Here is a 13,378-nt window from a genome sequence, read left to right on the forward strand (position 1 = left end):
TTTAGGGCTTTGATGGAACCTTTTGGAGGATGAAATCTTGTTACTTTTTATATAATTGAGCCTTTAAATTTCTCTACTTGTTTAACTACGTGCTTATTTTAGTTGATTGAAGACCTCTCAATTGACCGTGCCTATTTATTATGTACTGCTTGGAAAATGGTACATATTTAAGTAGTTGTTGAACAACATCATTCCTAACGTATATGGGGAATCAATACAGACGGTTTAAAGGTGAGACTAGAAATAACAAAATATTAGTGCGGTCAAAGTGAACGGTGAACTAGTGCCAGCTAGCGTAGTTCGGCAAACTAAGTTTATTAATGATGTACATAAATTAGTGTTAAGTATTACTCTTATTATCATATATTGGGTACTGTGAAAAAAAACTTGTACTTGCAAGTATGAAAATCAAAAGAAATTCAACTTCTATAAGTTGAAGCAACAAATCAGTTGGAATGTGAAAACTGCAATCAACAAGGCTTATCCTAATTGTAGTCTCAAGTTGCCTTGAAATAGCTTTTGCGACACATTAGTAAGGTTGCACCCCAGACAAAATTGTATTGGAGTGCAATGGCAAAAACCAGAGATTGAAACTTTCAAGTTGAACACATATGGGAGTTTTAAGAAGAATGATGGGAGAGCTAGACTGGGAGGTGCATTGAGGAAAGACAAAAACGACATTATCATGGCATTCTCATTCCCTTGCAACTTCAATCACGATCTAGCAGAAGCTTGTGCAGCACTTTTTGGAATGACTTGTGCATACAAAATGGCTATACAACTTTCACCTTAGAGCTTGATTCACTCTTGCTAGTTGATATTTTAAGGGAGGAGAAGGAGACTAATTATAGGATGGATCAAATCACCGATAAGATTATACATATGATTTAAATGGCAAAAACACATATCAAGCATTGCTACAGAGAGGCTAAGGGCCCCATATCAAGCATTGTCTTGATTAAGTAAAAGACAAGAATGGGTTACTCTAGTGGTGAGCATCCTTCACTTTCAACCAAGAGGTTGTGAGTTCGAGTCATCCCAATAGCAAGGTGGTGAGTTCTTGGAGGGAGGGAGCCGAGGGTCTATCGTCTATAGGAAACAACCTCTCTACCCTAGGGTAAGAGTAAAATCTGCGTACAAACTACCCTCCCCAGACCCTACTAGTGGAATTATACTGGGTTGTTGTTGTTTTGATTAAGTAAAAGAGTTTGGATAAAAATAAGTTAAGTAGAAGGATCGGGATATCAAATCGGAACAAGCTTAGGGGTCTACTAGGCCATTCTGCCATAAATATTAGATTAAAATCTATGAAAATGAATTCTTTCCCTTGAACTTTCAGGTTATAAAATTACTGAATTTGGGTTGAATTTTTATATGAAAAGTTAGTTGTTAAGCAGAAGGCTACCCCTTCAAGAAAAGTTTGCTAAAATAGTTGGCGGTTTTTTTAATTACTAGTCAATTTGCCGCGCTTCGTGCTAATCTAAAAAAAAGTATGGATGAAAATTTATTGTTAAAATTTTTATAATTAACGTTTTTTTATCTAATTAAATTTTTGATTGCTCCCTTTTAAAATTTTCAAGACTCGCTTTCTCTAATTTTATACACATCGAAGGGCTAGATCTTCTTTTCTTGATGAGAATAAAATTGGATAATATATTAAGATAATGTGCTTGAATGAACATTAACTATTGACCTCGGTACCTCCTTGTGCTATTTACGATATTTTGATGATATCCTACGTCATATCACAAAATTATACCATCAATATCTGTCTATTAAACAACTCAATTTTAAAAACAAAAGATCTACACAGATATATTATATATAATAAAAATTTTAAATTCAACGCAACAAATAGTTCTTCTATGTGTTATAGTAAAAATTTCATTATATAATTTCAAAAGTAATAAATAATAAATTATTCAACGCAAGGTTATGTTTTATGTTTCTATAATATCTTTATATTATCCTTCAATTTCATTCTTTTTATATACTTTTGTATTTGGAGTATTGTTAAATTTCCAAAATAAGGTATTAAAGAAAAGTGAGAGAAAATATAATCACTTCTACAATTTTTAATTGAAGTTCAACACAAAGTTCAGTTATTTTTGTATTTCTATAGTTCCATAATTTTGTGATATTATATTAATTTCAAGATGCAAAATATGACCAATACCAAATAATCAAGGCAAAAACACACATTACAGACATCATCAGATCAGACATACATATAATTTTCCACCATTTATCATGAAAAAAAGAAATCAATTTCATTTACACAAAAAGTTTAAATATATTTTTTTTTAAGAAGACAGTCCCCCTTTCATGGTATCTTTAGGTATTGCTCTCAAAAGAATGTTGTCAAAATAAGCTAAATTTAAGCTTTCAAGAATGGTAGAAGCAGTAAAAATATTCTAATACTACTAAAGTAGGAATTACATGGAGTTGGTTAAGAGGGTGCATAGGCTATCAAGGTAGCTTGGAAAATCAAAGGCCATCTTGTCACTCTTCTTTTTTTAGTGTTGCTGGTGTTCTGGTATTCTTTCTTGTTTGTATACCTTTAAACACCATAAAATCACTCGTCAAACGTTCCAATCCTTCCCCTTTCCTATTTAAAAATGATCACTTCAGATTATAAAAGAAAAAGGTAATAGTGCGCGAAATGATATTTTAAAAATGTCAATTTTGTTCCAATTCACAAAATCATTTTGGCATAAGCAGAGACCTGAATATAATCCTCAAAAAAATCAAAACAAATGATGCCTCGAACCATTTGATTGACAAAATGTATGCCGCAATCTCTGAAATTCACAACTGGTATATCTAATCTTTATTAGAGTACAAAGATATACTTATTGAGCAAAAAACTATTTTCTCATCCAACTTTAGACCAAAAGCACCTTCTGCTCACTACAAATTTATTCCAAAGATAAAGAAAAACATCTTAATGCTCCTCTTAAGTACCACAAAATTTCAGATTTGGCATCAAGCAAAGGTTTCCTTCAAGAAGAAGTTTTTACGGCTAATAGTAATTCCCTCCAAGTTGTGCAAATGCTTGGTTATACATTGTGCAAAGTTTATAATTATCAATCAAGTTACTGATACCTTTATAGGAAAAATAAATCAGGTACAATTATGTAATACCCTATATTTTATTAATAAGGGCATATAAATCTTTAACTAAAGTTTAAAAAAAAAAGAAATAATAGGAGAATGGGCTAAAGTCCATTAGAAGGAGAAAAGTGAAAAGGGGAAAAGGGATGCAGCAAAGCTGCTGCTAAACAAAAGAGAAGAAACCAAAAAAAAAAAAAAAACATAGAGGAAACAGAAGAAATGAAGAAGAACGAGAAGAAGAAGAAGAAAGAAGCTAGAACCAAACCTTGAGAAATCTTAATTACGCACTAGATCTTACGGGTAATACTCAAATTTTTCATTTGGGTTCTTTTCTTCTGGTAATTCTTTTTATCTCAGTTCATATATTTGAAGGGTTTCACAAGGTATAAGAAATTTAATACCAATAAGAGTTATTCTGGGCAAATTATGCAATTGGAAGTTGGTCAATGTTACTGTAGGATAAATTCACTTAGAAAAAAAGAAGGAATATTATGGACAGTAATGCAGTTTTAATTTATGCACACGATTAAGGAAATTGAACAGTACAGGGAATAAACCATATAAATACCTTTTTATTTAAAAGATTTTGGACTAATTTAAATTACTCATAGCATGGGTAAATATAATTCAGCGAATTGATGATAAAATATAAAACTCGGAGGATTGGGTATTCTAAATTAATGATGGATTTAGCATAAATGAGGCAATTAACACGAGATCGGTGTTGATATGATTATAGATTGATTGGAGGAAGTTATATGAATTGCTCGAGGTGAAGCATTTGGTATTCGGCACGAGTACTGTGAGTCGTAATCTTACCGCAATTTGTGTTTTTTATAACTTGTATGATTTACACATGATTTTTAATATGAATATGTCACCGATTATTTTGAGTTGCATGTGGAACAAATCTTTTACTCGATATGATACCGAAATAGTTATTTGACATAATTACCGTTGTTTTAAATATTCTTGTTGTCACTAAATATGTTTTACCGTTACTTGAATTTACTGTTATCGAAATAAAATTACATGATTTGATAAGAACCGAAATGCCCTATATTGTATTAAAATATTTTTCTATGAGTATATACGGATTACAGAGAGGGCATTCTTATGATATTTTCTGTATAATATATATATATAACATGTTTTCTGACTTGTCCCAATAAAAACGATTGTGGTTAAGTGTTGTTACTCACTGAGCTAGCGACTCATTCCCTGCTAATTATTTTTTTTACAGACACAGCAGTAGACGCAAGCGAGGATTTCGTTAATTAGAGCGCACATGTTGATAGTTTTTGGTGAGCCTCGCACTTATTCGCGTGGGCGGAGATTTTATTTATTGTTATGGTCTTTTCTTTGAACTCTTAGAGTCTCTCCATAGTCATCCTTTTAGTGTCGTGAGTATTTATTTATTGATATGGACTAGTTACTAGTATTATACTTTCTTTCCGTATTTTTAGAGTTGGTTTTGGTTTTATTATGTTGAGGAGGTTGGTAATATTGGTGAAAACCCATTTGTGGTTAGTTGATGAAGATTGTGACTGATTTAGGTGAATATTGGTTGGTTGTTACTTGTTTATGAGACATGAAAGTTTTTGGGTTAGTCCAAAAACAGGGAAAACTCTATCCGATTTTCTGTAAAATACCGATGAAGCTTACTTGGGGGCACTTGCTCCTAAGTGCCGGTCATGATCCTAAATTGGGTCGTGACAAAGTTGGTATCAGAGCTTAGACTTTAAGTCCCGAGTTATAGAGTAATGTTTAATAGAGTCTTGTTCATGGGTATGTAGGCGCACATACTTATGATCTTGAGGCTATTGAACATCTAGGAATGTTTTCCCTTCTTTCATTCTTTGATCGTACGTTGAGATAACTTGAGATTGACTTTGAAATATTTCTTTCGCAGATGGCTAGGATACTCATACCCTCATCTGCTGGACGTAGTGCTGGACATGGTGCTACCCGGGGTGGTGGTCAAGTTGGAGTTCATCAATCTAGAAGACAGGCTGCCCCTCAACCTGAAGTTGGGAACATGGGTCAACCCCAAGCTACTATGCCAGATCAAGTGCAAGGGCAGGGAGTTCAGGACGCTTCACCACCAGTTCCAACTGTTGTGCCTACTGTTGCCTTACCTGCAGACGCAATGGCAAGGTTATTAAATGTGTTAGAGGCGTTGGTACCTACTCAGGGTGAAAGTTCAGCTCCTCAGGCTACTTTACAGACACAAGCACCTGCACAGACTCAGACTTTCGAGAATAAGGAAGTATCCCTACAAGAGTTCTTGAAATTGAAATTACCAAAATTCACAGGTTCTGATAATTCAGCAGATCCTCAAAGTTTCTTGGATGGGACACTCAAGGCATTACGTGCTCTAGGATGTTCTAGTGAGAGAGCCGTAGAGCTCGCAGCATACAAACTAGAGGATATGGCCAATACATGATATGAAACCTTATTTCTAGGAAGGCCAGCAGGAGCAACACCACTGACATGGGACGAATTCACTAAATTGTTCATGAATCATTTTCTTCCGGACAGCTTGATGCAAAAATATCCTAGAGACTTTGAGAGATTGGTTCAGACTCCGGATATGGATGTGTCAACATATAACACCAAATTTTGTAAGCTGGCTAGATATGCCTCTTAGTGCCTACCGAAGAATCTCGAGTTCAGAGGTTTGTTGATGGATTGGTTGGTCGCCTATACACTGCAGTAGCCCCACAGATGAAAACTTTATCCTACTCTGATGCAGTCAACCTTGCTAGAAAGATTGAAACCAAGGGACGTGAGGAGCGTGCAGCTAGTGGCGTACGTAAGAAGGCCAAGACAGGAGGGTCTTTCAGTGGCGGTTTTAGTGAAAATCGAAGAGCATGAAATCAAGGACAACAACAACAGGGTTCTCAGACAGGGACACACTTGTCTTCACAGTCCACATACAGACCACATTACAAACAGGGTAATAGGGGACCATCATCTTCTGGACATCATAATTATGGGCAGATATATGCCACTACTCCAGTCTTCCAGACTTGTGGTAGATCACATTTGGGCCAATGTCGTGTTCTAACTGGAGAGTGCTTTCGGTGTGGCCAGCTGGGACATCACTTGAGGGATTGCCCTCAGCCTCCAAGAAATTTCAACCATGCTTCTATTCAGTCAGTTGCACCTACTCAGACTACTCGTAATACTTCAGGTGCTATAGGTACAAGAAATAGAGGTCGAGGTGCTGAAGATTGTGCTACTGTGAATCAAGGACAAGGTAATGTTGGTAGAGGTCAGGCAAGAGTTTTTGCATTTACTAGACAGGATGCTCAGGCCTCGAATGCTGTGGTTACATGCATTCTTTCTGTCTGTTAATTTGATACACTTGCGTTGATTGATCCGGGATCTACTCACTCCTATGTGTCCTCGTACTTTGCTTTGAGGTTTAGTAGACAGCCTGAGCTATTGAATGACACTTTTCTAGTTGCTACTCCTGTTGGAGAGTCTCTATTAGCTGAATACGTGTATTGTTCTTGTCAGATTCGGGTTGAGGGTAGAGATACTCTAGCCGACCTTATTGTACTTGATATGATTGACTTTGACATGCTGATGGGAATGAATTGGTTATCTTCCTGCTAAGCTATCGTCGATTGTCATGCAAAGATAGTCAAGTTTGAGATACCAAACGAACCCAGTTTTGTTCTAAAAGTGGGTCAGGTTACAGAGAATTGCAAATTTGTATCTTTTATGAAGGCTCAACGACTGCTGAAGAAAGGTTGCTTGGGTCTCATAGCTATTGTAAATGACACAAGAAAGGAAACAATTAGTATAGAAAATGTACCAGTAGTGAGAGAATTTTCTAATGTATTTCCTAGGAATTACCGGGATTGCCTCCTGTACGAGAAATAGATTTTGGTATTGATTTACCACCTGACACACATCCCATATCAATACCTCCATATCGGTTGGCACCAGCAGAGTTGAAGGAGCTAAAACAATAACTGCAGGATTTGTTAGATAAGGGTTTTATCAGACCGAGTATATCTCCATGGGGTGCACCAGTACTGTTCGTAAAGAAGAAAGACGGATCCCTGAGAATGTGCATTGACTACATGCAGTTGAACAAGATAACAATATGCAATAAATATCCTTTGCCTCGTATAGATGACATGTTTGATTAGTTACAAGGAGCTGCCCACTTTTCAAAGATTGACCTCCATTCTGGTTATCATCAACTTAGAATCAAAGATGGAGATATTTCTAAGACTGCTTTCAGAACTCGATACGGGCACTATGAGTTTCTTGTGATGCCTTTCGGACTTACTAATGCTCCAGTTGCATTCATGGATTTAATAAATACGGTGTTCAAGTCATTTCTGGATAGATTTGTAATAGTATTTATTGATGATATCCTGATATATTCTCGTAGCCAAGGAAACACGAGAAGCATCTCAGGATTGTGTTGTAGACATTGCGAGAGCATCGGCTTTATGCTAAGTTCTCGAAGTGTGAATTTTGGCTAGACTCGGTAGCATTTCTGGGGCATGTTGTATCCAAAGATGGAATTATGGTAGATCCTAAGAAGACAGAAGTTGTGCAAAAATGGCCCAGGCCTACTTCTTCTACAGAGATTCGCAGCTTTTTAGGCTTAACAGGCTATTACAGGCATTTTATGCAGGATTTCTCCAGAATAGCAGCGCCACTGACCAAGCTAACACAGAAAAATACAAAGTTTCAGTGGACGGAGGAATGTGAGTAGAGCTTTCAAAAACTCAAAATATGTTTGACAACTGCACCAATATTAGCCTTACCATCAGGTTCTGGAGGATTTACAGTATTCTGTGACGCCTCGAGGATGGGATTAGGATGTGTTCTCATGCAAAATGGTCGTGTTATAGCTTATGCTTCGAGACAATTGAAAAAGCACGAGCAAAACTATCCTACACATGATTTGGAGATGGATGCAGTGGTATTTTCTCTAAAAATTTGGAGGCATTACCTATATGGGGAAACTTGTGAGATTTATACTGACCATAAAAGTCTGAAGTATATCTTTCAGCAGAGAGATCTGAATCTTCGGCAGCGTCGGTGGATGGAACTACTCAAAGACTATCACTGCTCTATTTTGTATCATCCTGAAAAAGCTAATGTGGTGGCTGATGCATTGAGCAGAAAATCTATGGAGAGTTTGGCACATATAGCTCCTGTAAAGAGACTTTTGGCCAAAGATATTCAGAGACTACAAGATATAGGTATCAGATTTAGTGTCAGAAATTCAGAGGCATTGTTGGCTTGTGCTCAAGCTAAGTCTTCATTAGTTGAGAGCATTAAGGCCACCCAATATAAGGATGAGCGATTATGCAAATACAGAGATGAGGCCTTAGCTGGTAAAAGCAAGGATATGAGTGTTGAAAGTGATGGTGTGCTTCAAATGGGTGACAAGCTATGTGTAGCAGACGTAGATGGGTTGAGACATGTTATTCTTGAAGAAGCCCACAACTCTAAATACACTATACATCCTGGATCAACAAAAATGTATCATGACCTAAAGCAATTCTATTGATGGGAAGGTATGAAGAAAGATGTTGCTAACTTTGTTCTAGTTGTTTGACTTGTGAGCAGGTCAAGGCTGAGCATCAGCGACCCGTAGGACTGCTACAACAAATTGAGATTCCAGAGTGGAAATGGGAAAGAATTACTATGGATTTTGTCACTGGGTTACCACGAACCCTTAGAGGTAATAACTCTGTATGGGTGATTGTAGATCGACTGACGAAATCAGCACATTTTTTGCCAGTGAAGACTACATATGGTGGAGTGAGGTATGCACAAATATTTATGAACAAAATTGTCCGACTTCACGGAGTTCCAATATCCATCATCTCTGATAGAGAATCACAATTTACCTCACACTTTTAGAAATATTTTCAAGAAGCATTGGGTACACGAGTAGATCTTAGTACTACATTTTATCCACAGAAAGACGGGCAGTCTGAACGTACTATACAGATCTTGAAGGATATGTTGAGAGCTTGCATTCTTGAGTTTGGAGGTAGTTGGGATGCTTATCTACCTTTAGCTGAATTTGCTTAGAACAATAGCTTCCGGTCCAGTATTCAAATGGCACCGTACGAAGCATTGTATGGTAGAAGATGTCGTTCTCCTATCGGATGGTTTGAAACTGGTGAGACTAACTTATAGGGACCTGACCTAGTACAAGAAGCTATAGACAAGGTCCAATTGATCATACAGAGATTGCTTGCAGCTCAAAGTAGACAAAAGTTTTATGCTGATAAGAGAAGAAGAGATTTAGCGTTCATAATTGGGGACAAAGTGTTCCTACGAGTCTCCCCTATGAAAGGTGTGATGCGGCTTGGGAAAAGAGGCAAGTAAAGCCCCAGGTTTATAGGACCGTATGAGATACTAGACCGAGTGGGAGTTGTGGCTTATCGTTTGGCACTTCCTCCTGAGCTGTCCTTTATTCATCTAGTGTTTCATGTCTCAATGCTAAGGAAATATATATCAGACTCATCTCAGATGCTTGAAGCACCTGCTATACCGCTTGATGAGAAGTTGTCTTACGAGGAGGAATCGATTGCAATTGTTGATAGGCAAGTAAGAAAGCTACGGTCAAAAGAAATTGAGTTCGAAAAAGTCTTATGGCGAAATCATACAGTTGAAGAAGCTACGTGGGAAGTAGAAAAAGATATGCAAGCGAAGTACCCCCATTTGTTTCAGTCTACAGGTACGTACTTGAGTTAAATTCGGGGACCAAATTTCATAAGGTGGGGAGGATGTAATACCCTAATTTTTTTAATAAGGGCATATAAGTCTTTAACTAAAGTTAAAAAAAAATAATAGGAGATTGGGCTAAAGCCCATTAGAAGGAGAAATGTGAGAAGGGGAAAAGTGGAAAATGGGTGCAGCAAAGCTGCTGCTAAGCAACAGAGAAGAAACCAAAAAACAAAAACCATAGAGGAGGAAACAAAAGAAAAAGAAGAAGAAGAAGAAGAAGAAGAAGAAAAAGAAGAAGAAATAGGCTGGAACCAAACCTTGAGAAATCTTACTTACGCACTGGTTCTTACGGGTAATACTCGAATTTTTCATCTGGGGTTCTTTTCTTCTGGTAATTCTTTTTATCTTAGTTCATATATTTGAAGGGTTTCACAAGGTATAAGAAATTTAATACCAATAAGAGTTATTCTGGGCAAATTATGCAATTGAAAGTTGGTCAATGTTACTGTAGGATAAATTCACTTGGAAAAAAAGAAGGAATATTATGGACAGTAATGTTATTTCAGTTTTAATTTATGCACACGATTAAGGAAATTGAACAGTACAGGGAATAAACCATATAAATACCTTTTTATTTTAAAGATTTTGGACTAATTTAAATTACTTATAGTTTGGGTAAATATAATTCGGCGAATTGATGATAAAATATAAAACTTGGAGGATTGGGTATTCTAAATTAATGATGGATTTAGCCTAAATGAGGCAATTAACACGAGATCAGTGTTAATATGATTATAGATTGATTGGAGGAAATTGTACGAATTGCTCGAGGTGAAGCATTTGGTAGTCGGCACGAGTACTATGGTTAGTAATCTTACCGCAATTTGTATTTTTCATAACTTGCATGATTTACACATGATTTTTAATATGAATATATCACCGATTATTTTGAGTTGCATGTGGGACAAGTATTTTACTCGATATGATACCGAAATAGTTATTTGACATGATTACCGTTGTTTTAAATATTCTTGTTGTCACTAAATATATTTTACCGTTACTTGAATCTACTGTTATCGAAATGAAATTACATGATTTGATAAGAACCGAAATTCCCTATATTGTTTTAAAATATTTTTCTATGAGTATATATGGATTACAGAGACAAGTATAAATGAGAGTAGATTTTGAAGGATCCCGTAACTACCGGCGGATTCGTTAGACCTGGTGCACTTTGTAATTACCGAGTACAGTTATAGCTCTCGCTAGTGGGAAGGTAGAACTAGTATACCGTTACCGATTTCCCTCGAGTAGGGACTACCGTTATATTTGACTTCTTACGAAGAAGTCCACAGTTATACCGATTACATGATCCATTCATTGAAACCTCCCAAACATGAATATTGATATTACACAGTATTTTACCGAGCTTATTACCGAATTGTCAATTGATTTATATTACATAAAAAACATGATGAGACTGATTATTGTTTATTATTTTTGAAAGGGCATTCTTATGATATTTTCTGTTTAATATATATATATATATATATATATATATATATATATATATATATATATATATATATATATATATATAGAGCATATTTTCTGACTTGTCCTCATAAAAACGGTTGTAGTTAAGTGTTATTACTCACTGAGCTAGCGACTCATTCCCCACTAATTATTTTTTTACAGAGACCATAATTGACGTATGTGAGGATTTCGTTAATTAGAGTGCACATATTTATAGTTTTTGGTGATTCTTGCACTTATTCGCGTGGGCGGAGATTTCATTTATTGTTATGGTCTTTTCTTTGAACTCTTAGAGTCGCTCCCTAGTCATCCTTTTAGTGTCGTGAGTATTTATTTGTTGATATGGACTAGTTACTAGTATTATACTTTCTTTCCATATTTTTAGAGTTGGTTTTGGTTTTATTATGTTGAGGAGGTTGGTAATATTGGTGAAAACCCGTTTGTGGTTAGTTGATGAAGATTGTGACTGATTTAAGTGAATATTATTGGTTGTTACTTATTTATAAGACAGGAAAGTTTTTGGGATAGTCCAAAAACAGGGAAAACTCTATCCGATTTTCTATAAAATATCGATGAGTCTTACTTGGGGGCACTTGCTCCTAAGTGTCGGTCATAATCCTAAATTGGGTCGTGACAAATTATCTTTTCCTTATTCATATTCTCTCTAGATACTATATCCTTCTTTACCCGTGATTTTTATTTGTATTATACGTTATATAGTTAGATTTAAACACTTATCAAGTAATGTAACATTTTCATTGACAAATTACTCAATATTGTGGCACAAAGAGTAAAGCTCAAAAGTATACCTCAATTGTATCAAGTTCTAGCAAGGACGCTACTTGTTTGGCCGAAGCAAGTAACAGAGTTGCAGCTGTTAAACATGTACCTCCAATAGATCCGACTGTTCGTCTATACCTTTTTAACTTGCTCATTTTGAACAGCATAATCTCCACTCTGTTCCGTGTGACCATCATTTGTTTAGTTCAACATCTTATTAAAAGGAGAATACATCATCAAATGCCTAAGACAATCACTTGGGTAAAAACGGGAAATGAATTCCTAATAAGGAAAACAGTCTGATGCGTCAATATTATATTTGAGTTTTCTGAAAATACTATTCAACATCAAAAGGAAAGTTGGTACGCAAGAATAATGCATCATAATATTTCAAGTCAGCATCATAGAGTTTAATAGAAATTATATTTTAATGTTGATGTTTCTGTTACATGTGTGACTGTTTCATAATCTCTCTCAAGGCGTGACTTGTTTGAAGCATTCATGAAGCTTATCTATCCCCACCTGAGGAAATAGTTAAAATATTAAAATTTAAATTTAATAAAAGAAAATAATGTCAAACATCTTGTCATGATTTACCTACTTTTAATGAATTTTAACATCCTATATAATTTTTATTGACAAAACAAATGTTAAATGTGAAATAACTCAATTAAATTAGTAAATGTGAATTGTTTATGATTGTAATGAATGTTAACAGTTATAGGGAAGGTCAAAAGAAAGGTCCTTTTAACAATTCTAATGAATTTAATATTTTGAGCATCCAAACCTACTGCAACTTGGTCCTAAGTAAATTTGAGATCACCTATGTCATACCGAAAACGGCAACACTTAAGAAAACAAAATAGCAAGAAAGAGCATAATTAAAAGGAAAAAGAAAACTATGAGAAGTCCATATATAACAATAAATCAGTCAAACCACAGGAAAACCTCTCCTTTGAAATAAGATGATTGAATTTTCAACTAAACCTCAAAAGATTGACCAACACTTCAATCAACTCTGCCCTATTTGTATATATTTTACAAGTTCTAATTTCAATATCTAGAGAATTCGTGATATCCTCTAATTGTTCCAAAAGTAAATAGCAATAAAATTGAGTAAAAAGAGTTGAGATAATTTAAAAGTCAGAAGAGAAGGAAGTCTCATGTCCTTGAAGCCTTTGAGTGCTTTCAAGCAATCGCTGATTTTCGACTTCGAACCGGTATCTTA

At 35.5% G+C, this 13,378-nt stretch overlaps 1 long non-coding RNA gene across 1 annotated transcript; it reads right to left on the bottom strand.

Annotated features, from left to right (window-relative positions):
- Positions 1–2,225: 2,225 nt before the first annotated feature.
- Positions 2,226–12,358, bottom strand: LOC138910619 (uncharacterized). The gene is made up of 2 exons (XR_011415750.1): positions 12,180–12,358; positions 2,226–3,105 (listed from the first exon to the last, which is right to left on the bottom strand). It is a non-coding gene; the product is annotated as an uncharacterized lncRNA (long non-coding RNA).
- Positions 12,359–13,378: the final 1,020 nt, after the last annotated feature.

Source organism: Nicotiana tomentosiformis, chromosome 4, assembly GCF_000390325.3.
Source record: "Nicotiana tomentosiformis chromosome 4, ASM39032v3, whole genome shotgun sequence".
NCBI classification, from domain to species: Eukaryota; Viridiplantae; Streptophyta; class Magnoliopsida; order Solanales; family Solanaceae; genus Nicotiana; species Nicotiana tomentosiformis.